A 9,101-nucleotide genomic window follows, 5' to 3' on the forward strand; every position below is an offset into this window, starting at 1 on the left:
ATAAATTAGGAAACTGACCCTCATGACCATCCTTTTTTTGTCAAACCCGGTCTGATTACTTGATGACCACACTTCTCACACACATGCTGAAATGAAATACAAACACCAGGGAAGCCCCAGACAGAAGAATAACTGCCCCCCAACCTCCCGCTTCTCATGCAGAACTCCATGAATCCATATGGATTCGTATCACTGACAATTCCAGATAACTGCCTTCAAGCTCTCTCTTGCACAGCACATATAAAAGAGTTATTTCCTCTCCCTTTGGCTGCAGTGCACTTTATCAACCCAAACATCTCATTATTCACAGAGACATTTTTAAATATGAAATTCAAATATGAAGGGAAACATCATTCAACACCACTACACATGCATATCTTTCCGATGGCTTAAATCCAACAGATTTCTTTTTTAACCTTCCGTTTCATTTAGTAGTCTAACAAAGTGTTTGATAACAGTATCCTAGGTTCCTTTTTTGTGACTTTTAAATGAGAACCATCAGTAGTGTCTTTTCAGCTTATCCTTCGCCAAGCATTATCAGATCTCAATCATTCAAAATGAGAGAACGATCCAAAAAAAATTCAATTAAAGAGAGAGGTCCTTAAAGATATGATTAATCTGAGAAAAGGGTGGAGAAATTGTATCCCCACTTTAATGAGATATAGCTTCCCAGTAAGGAATCAAAGAGTTCATTCTTAGCAGTATCTTTACCTGCTAAAAGTACTGATTTCTCTATTTTGCTGCTTCTCACCATCCACCCACCCCAAAATCCTTGGCTATCATAAAAAAAAAAAATCTCCTTTTCTTATTGTGACACTGACTTGGGAAGTTAGAGAGGAGCAAGAAGTGACAAGAAGTCGAAGAAGCAAGAAGCTGAGCTCCGCCTCCGAGGACTCAGATTATCTAGTGTTTTATAATAAGCCCAGGATATGTTTATATTAAATGGTGAAATACACAAAAGTGGCACATAGATGGAAGCTGTTTGGGCCGGTTTACATTGCTTCATGCATGTGTGCCTTATTACTCTCTTTGAAGAGGAGGAGACTAGTGGATGACTCTGCAGAAAACAGAGCACCAAGGTGTAGCGAACATCCAAGTGGGACAGTTCCAGCTATGGGAATGAAACCCCTCAGAGCCAAAGAAATCGATAGCTTTTTAATTAAAAACCAGATGCACCAAACTGGGAAAATAAAGGGAAAACTCTCACCCAGGAAAAGTGACCTAAACTTGGATCTTCATCCATTCCCCCCAAACCATCCTCTCAGGGAATTTCCCTCTTTACTACTGCCCTGGTGAAAAGGGGGAGCTTCTGCTGCTTTAGAACATTCTGGCTCAAGCTGGTCCACCAGACCCTTTCCATAATGACCTCCGGCTTCACTGAGACAGGGCTGAACCATTACAGCAAGGACACCAAGAAGGAATTTCAATCCGCCATTGTCTCCTTTCCTTCCTTCCCTCCTTGCTTCTTCCTTCCTGTTTCTATGTAGGACCTTTACCCAGCTGCAGTTGTGTCTCTGCCACAGGAGGCCTACGTGGGTATGAGATAGAAGAGCTTATGTGTGTGTATTTGTTGGTTTGCAAACGTGGGAGTTCCCCAGGTGAAATCTGAAACTGGCCCCCACACAGAGGGCAAGGAGAGGCCGAAGAGAGGGGCAGACTGCTCCAGCTGGGCAGGTGGCAGGTATAACTAGCAGGGAACTTTCTTATGAGGCTTGTCTTGGGCAGCTGCTAGACAAGTAGATCTCTGCACCCACCTTCCAGGGTCTTAGAAATTTTATAGAGTCCTAACAGGTCAGAGTCATGTATGCTATGGAGGTCTTGACAAAACATCACTCTCTCAAGGGCTTGTCCTTGAAAATGGCTCCCACTGTGAGAACAGTGCTTGGGACTACATTCCAAGGGCAGGGGAGGGGTAAAGAACCTCCCGTTGCCTGGGTCCAGCTCAGGGGTCAACAGGTGGTCATGTCTTCACCACCTCTTTTAACAGTATTGGGGTGGAAGTGGTGAAGTGGCACCAGATGGTCAATGCAATTTGACCAAACAGGAATCCACTCAGGCACCTGTCGTTATTTCTGGTCTTCAGAGAGCCGACCACACAAGCTGCTACAGTGATGACACTCCTTCCTGCTCACATGGCGGCTCTGGGTCTGACAAGCCCTTACTACTATGTTCTGCCACATCTCTGCCATCTTATGTGCAAAGCAACCGTTCCGCTATTTGGACAACATGCTATTCCGCTATATGGACAATTTTGGAAATGGAGAGATTACCTAAGACTACCTCTGCCCAGGTGTACCATTCAGCCATTTCTTCCCTAAGGTCTTGATATCCTCCCTGATATCAGGAGCTCTATGCAGGAACTCACTCAGGCTTGTTCTCAGATCCCACAGACTTATGGAGGCCTTCTTTCTGCATCTCAGGGTTTATCCAGGGGAATAGCCAGTCTAGAGAAATTAATTATTTAGCTCTAATTGCTTCTAATTCATTCTCCCAATTTTCTTATCTCTGTTGTGTGTGATTGTATTTTTCCTCAGGACCTATTCCTTTGAAACACAGCCCAGAGAGAAAATCCTTTTTTATTTCGAGTTGTTATTTTATTTGTCCCTAGAGACAAGGAACACAGATTGACTGAGGTACTTTAATGGTGGAAGGGCAATGAGTTAATAAAATCTAGGACAAAATAAGGAGTTTAAAAGGAGACTTTCAGAAAGGCTAAAGAATAGTAAATTCAAGATAAGCAAGTAAAGCAACTAAAGTTAGATTTTCTTTCCTGCAAGGAATAGTTTACCTCTCAGCTATGTCTCCTGATCAAGTTCCTTTTACGACTTCTGATAACAGATGATTTCTTCAGAGCCTCAATGCTACTGCTCTAACCTTTGCATGTTCTGAACATTAAACACAAGAGAGCAGGGGATCCAGGGATACACAGGAGTCACACCTTGTCAAAGTCCCCCTTCTTAATCCTGTGACCTGTCTAGATTGTAATAAACACTAGAACCTAAGTTCCATGAAGTTAAAGACTTCATCTCTCTTGTTGTTACAGATTGCCTGCATTTAAAACGAAGCCTGGCTTATAGTAGCTGCTCAACAAATATGTATTAAGTAAATAAATCCTATAAGATTCCCCCATTTGGATGTATACACATGAAGATATATTTTAGTAATCTCTACTACTAAATGTTGTTCATTATTCTGAGGCCCCAGGTAAAGAAACAAATAAGCCAACAGCAAAAAAAATGGTGGAATGATTTGCAGAATACAAATTAATGGTTGGGATGACAGCAGAGAGGAGGTTTCCCCTAGTGACCTTGGAGACTGGCTCTCTCTATTACAGCCCAGAGATGTAAAGATTTCCCCCAAATTTCTGATGAACTCTGAGGATGCCCTAATCATATAAAAGCTTTTCTCAACTCATCCAAATAAAAGCAATAGCAGCTAAAGCTCCTCATCTCTCTCCAACATGTTCTGAATCACAAAGGCAAAAACATGAGGGAGATTCACGCTGCTGACCATTCGTAGCTATCTTCCAAAGCTGCTCCGTTAGACCTTCTCCTTATTATACTCTAGAAATAGGGCACCGAAGTAGAGTTAGGATCCAAGCATATTGAAGACAAATTTCTGATAAGAATCTGAAGCTCATGAGTTTTCTGATATCTTAGATCTTTTTTGTGATACTAAGGCTGCCTAGAACCTGAGTTCTTGATCAATAGTTTCTGGTCCCAACCCTGAATTTTATTGTCTAACTTTTCTCCAAAGGTCTAGCTGGCATGACTCAATGAAATATCCCTTTAGTCACCAAGCTAAAATTACTTCAGTAAACTTATACTCTTATGCCAGATGAATGAGTGTTTTATTTTTCCACTGGAGGCCATAAAAGGGATATTTTATTGACAATATCTCCTGAGTATTGTAACTAGAATGCCCTGCCAGGGTAGAAGAAAACATACAACCATTACTAGTTCCATGATAATGTTAATAGTAAGAGCCAGACTCAATAAGCCTAACTACATATGAATTTACAGAGTAATCTCCCAGATATGGAACAGGCGCTACACACAATGATTCATTTCAACACACAACAGTGCAGAACAATCTCATGTGATGAGGTGGTTACATTCTTAGAATACTGCAGCTTTCATTAAAATGCTTTGCATAAAATGAACACATGCAAAATACAGAGCTACATTTCTCATGACTGGAGACAATCCAAAGCTATATATGATGTCAGAAAAATAGATAAAAGGTTAGAGCCCATTAGAGATCCTTGAATTAATCAGAGCGCTTTCGAGAAGCTCCGTTACAAGATCCATTTCCTGAAAGCAGCCTGCTCTCTTGTCATCTCAAGGCTCCGTCGATTTTGCTATTTTTGCTTGGAACAGCCTTCTCGTTATTCTTCAAGTGGATGGTCTCTTCTCTGTTAGAACTCAACTGATACACCAACTTTCACAGGAAGATTTATTTAAGCCTCAGTCCCTTGGCCATGCCAGATGCCTCTCCTCTAAGCTCCTGGTCATCACTGAGTATACCACTGTTACAGGATTTATCACAATATTGGTGTCATGTGTTTATTTATTGTGAAGCCTCACCATCTCATAAAGTGCTTCAAGATATTAACAGTGCCCTTTATCTCCCTGGTTCCTGACCTTCTGTTTGGCCTGGTATAGCAGGAGCTCAGTAATCATGTGTTGATGCTGCTTTCTTTGGCCAATTCTTCCTCATAGCTGCGTCTTCAGTTTAAGTATGACTATTACCAACAGGCCTTCCTTGATTCAAAATATGAAGACATAAAGAGATCATAATGGTTAGACAGAAACCAACCCTAAAAAGAAAAGGCAATGGATCCAATTTATGGATAACTGCTCTTGGGAAGATAAACTAGAATACATGGAAGGAAACATTTAAAATATAGATAGAGTATAAAGGAAATTTCCTGAAATAAAGGACCTGACAAGTTAGATTCAAAGGAAAGATGATTGAAAGCAATATGCACTAAAGCTTATTTTGAATCTACAGAAATCTAAAAATAGATAATTTTCTAATTACCCAGGCAAAGCTTGTGTATAGTTCAGAATGAAAACTGAATAAAGCTGACTTCTGACTCTTCTCTTAAGCAACATTACATGCCAGGATATTGATCTACAATATGCTGGTAACAAATAGACGTAACTCAAAATTGCTACATACATCTAAGTTTTATTTCAGTTGGAAGACATTTTCATAAACTGGAAGACATTTTCCTAAACAAACAAAAAAAATCAGGAAATATAGCAGTAATGTTCCCTTCATTTTATGCCACATTAAGGTGGAAAATACTGGGAACCAAAAAATGAATTATAATAAAGAAATTCTAATTGACTAAATATTTAAACTATGGAAGGAGAGGTCTGGAAGAAAGTATAAAATCTGAATGAATATATAAGAAGGTAAATAACAATACTCTTAATGAAGACAAATAGATAGTTACTTTATAAATCCTGAAAGAAAGCTATCTATTTCATAGCAATAGTAAATTGCTGCTGATGGACTGGGACTAAGCTAGAGGAAGTGGAAAACAGGGAGAAAGGAGGTAATAATAAATGAACTAACGTTATTATGTGTTATGGTGGGAGTCAAATATATTTGCTTTTACATTTGACATTACCAGTATACACATATACATACACATATATAAACACATTTACATTTGACACATAGCTTTAAAGCCATCATTTTCTTAAATTATATAGGTAATTACTATTAGAATTATATAGCTTCCAAATAAGAAGATAACATAAAAAACAAAGGACAAGTAATAAAAGATGGAAAACTAAAGAAGAAGTAGAAAAAATAAAAAGACTTATTAATTTAAATTACTGAATGCCTATGTGCTAGGCACTTGGTAAAAATCTGAGAGTATATAATAAAGAAAAAAAAAGACATATTCATCATCCCCAGTCCAAGAGACTATACACATACACACACACACATGCACATGCACAGACTCCAGGTTATAATCTTCATTGCTTTGGAGAGTGTGTCTTTCCAACCTCCTATGCAACTTCAGGAAAGTCGGCCCATCAGCATGGTATTTACAGGGTCCATCACCTTGAAATCAATCAGAGCACCTCATTCACAAATACGAATTGAGCAAAGGGTTCATTGCATATTTAAGGGACACTACCCACCTAAGAAATAAGCAACAAGCTGAGCAAAACTAATTCTAGGCAAAACAGGTAATTGAGAGCAAAAATGGAAATTGTAAAGGTTATTTTAAAAAATCTAATTATTATCCTCAGATAGATTTGAGGTAATATTGCATCCAAAAACAAGACGGATGCTATGACATTATTCTTGCTATATGAATGTACGATATACAAAGAGAAAGAAAAAGAGAGGAGAAGGAGGAGAAGGAGGAGGAGGAAGCAGGGAAAGAAGAGGAAGAAAAGGGGAAAAGGGAGAGTGGAAGGGAGAGAGGAGAGAGGGGAGGCAAAGAGAAGGAAGAGAGGGGAAGAAGGAAGATGAATCAATGAATAAACTAAATAATAAGATGGATAGTACGGAAGGCCAAGCTGATAAATTAAAAGTTAAAATTTCTAATCTTCCAGATTATAGAGCTGAAAAAGAATATATCCTGAAAAAGCAGGAGACCAGGAGAACTCCAAATCAACAAATACCCATTTAATAAAATGACAGCATCCAACACACTATCCACCCATGGCTGTTGAAGGATTTAGTAAGGCTAGTCTGATTTGAGAAATGTTGTAAGTGTAAATTGCAGAATTTCAAAAGGTTAATACTGAACAAAAGAACAAGGAGAATGTATAATGTCTCACTGGTAATTCAAATACTGTTTATATGTTAAAATGATCTTTTTAACTGAAATATTTAACTTTTTCACATGTTTCATTTTAGTTTTTTCTTAAATATAGCTACCAGAAAATGTGAAGCCATATGCATGGCAAGCACTACATTTCTGTCGAACATTGATGTAACAGTTTCAGACACAGAGAACAGAGGGGAGAAAAGGGGACCACAGATTATCAAGAAAATGAGGATATTTCCCAGCATTAAGAAAAGATAATATTCATTTTGAAAGAGGTCACCTACTGCTAAGAAAAACAAAGACCCACAGCAAGACATACTGTGGACACTTCAGAGCTCCAGGAATGAAAACAAACTATTAAGAGCTTTTTACGAATCTACATAGTGTAATCTACATAAATAAAAGAGCAGCCTGACACCAGACTTCTCATCAGCATTACTGGATGTTGAAATATAATTTCTTTGAACCTTAGATGTTTTGGCCTTAGAAATCTATGCCGAGATAAGCTGACAATCAAACATAATACTAAAATAAGACTTTCAAATAGGCAAGGACTTAGAAACTCATTAAAAATTTATGGAAAATCTGCCTGAAGAGATTTCAGTGGACTTTAAAGAAAAAGAAGAAATATTAAAAGTAGATGACATGGGATATAAAAAAATAATTGCAGATGAATCGTGATATAGATCAAAGTAGAATCAGAGGGAAGATTTTAAATCCCTGTACGAAAACTGTTTACCCTAACCCTGCCCTTCCCCCTCCAAAAAAACAGAATGTCTACAGGTGAGACTTAGGTATTAGTATTTTTCTCAAACTTTCCAAGGTAACTCCAATATGCAATGAAGTTTGATAATCACTTATGATTCTAAGTGAATCCACAAGGAATTTAAAGATAGCCCATGGGACCACGACAATTCAAAATTCACTTTCAGGCAGTAAAAAGTTATATAGTGACTTAATATTACAATCACATTACATGGTTCTGCTGTGTATAATGTTCTTAAAATCATAAAAATGCAAATGCAGTTTTATTGTAGTTACATATTCAGGTATGACCTTTAGAGAAAGTTGAGCAGAATTTGTTACAGAGAAAATGTTGTTATCATAATCCTTGACAATGTAAAGATAATAATCTAATAAAAACCTGGGGTCAGAGAGGGAGAAGTGATGGCACAGCAATTTCACAAATCAGTTTATCTTTCATAATGAGGAGTTGAAAAATATCATATAAATTTGGTAGATAAAAAAGAGAAGTATGTGTTATTTTGTGATATCTCATTTATTTGAAAAGTATTTATATATATAACACATATGCAAAGTATACAGAAAAATCTCAAGATTATATTCTACATTTATAAACTGTAATGAAAATACAGAATATATAGTCATGTCTATTCACTACTCAACTTAACAAATAAATTACCCATTCAATTGAATTTTCCCATGTGCTCCCGACCAATCAGATCTCCCTCTCACTCTCAGTGATACAGACATTATCCTGAATTTTATGTATAACATTTCCTTTCTTTATAATTATGTTGCTTTTGTATGTTTGCTCAATTTATTTTTTAGGTTTACCTGTTTCAATCTTTACATAAATAATGTAAAAAATAGGATTATACTTTATGCTGTCTCTAAGAGTCTTCTTTTTTACAATACTATGAGATACGACCACCTAGTACTAGTTCAGCAAGTTTCATAGCTCTATAATATTAAATTAATGTGTCGAATGTATCAAAATATATTAAGGTGTTTATTCCCTCTCTTACTTGATTTGCTTATTATTTGTGATAATAAACTAGCACAAACAATTCTATTGCACACATTCTTGTTCAGTTTCCTGATAAATATCCCTAAGAGTTTCTTTATCTAAGAGTATGATTGTTAGATAGAAAGGTTTGCTCAAATTTACTAGGCAATGTCAATTTATATTTTCCAAACTGGTGTCTAAATTTACACTCCCACTAACAATGTACTAGAATTCCTGTTCCACTACATCATCTGAAACCTTGGTATCAGAAGTTGCTGTGGTCGCAGTTCTGTGTATATATATGTGTGTTTTTACTTATTACCAATATAATAAGGTACAAAATCAAATATTTTTGCTTATCTGGGATATGTCTGAGAATAAGCATTGCTTCATCTATTCATCAACCAGTTGTGATTTTTATTTTGTGAAATGACTGTTCATATATATTCTGTCCATTTTTCTCCCCGTTTCCTTCTTGATTCTTAATCTGTAGTTCTCTCTATGGAGATACCATACACATATGTTTTAGCTTTTATCAGTTACATTTGT

Source organism: Manis javanica, chromosome 6 (assembly GCF_040802235.1).
Source record: "Manis javanica isolate MJ-LG chromosome 6, MJ_LKY, whole genome shotgun sequence".
Classification (NCBI taxonomy): Eukaryota; Metazoa; Chordata; class Mammalia; order Pholidota; family Manidae; genus Manis; species Manis javanica.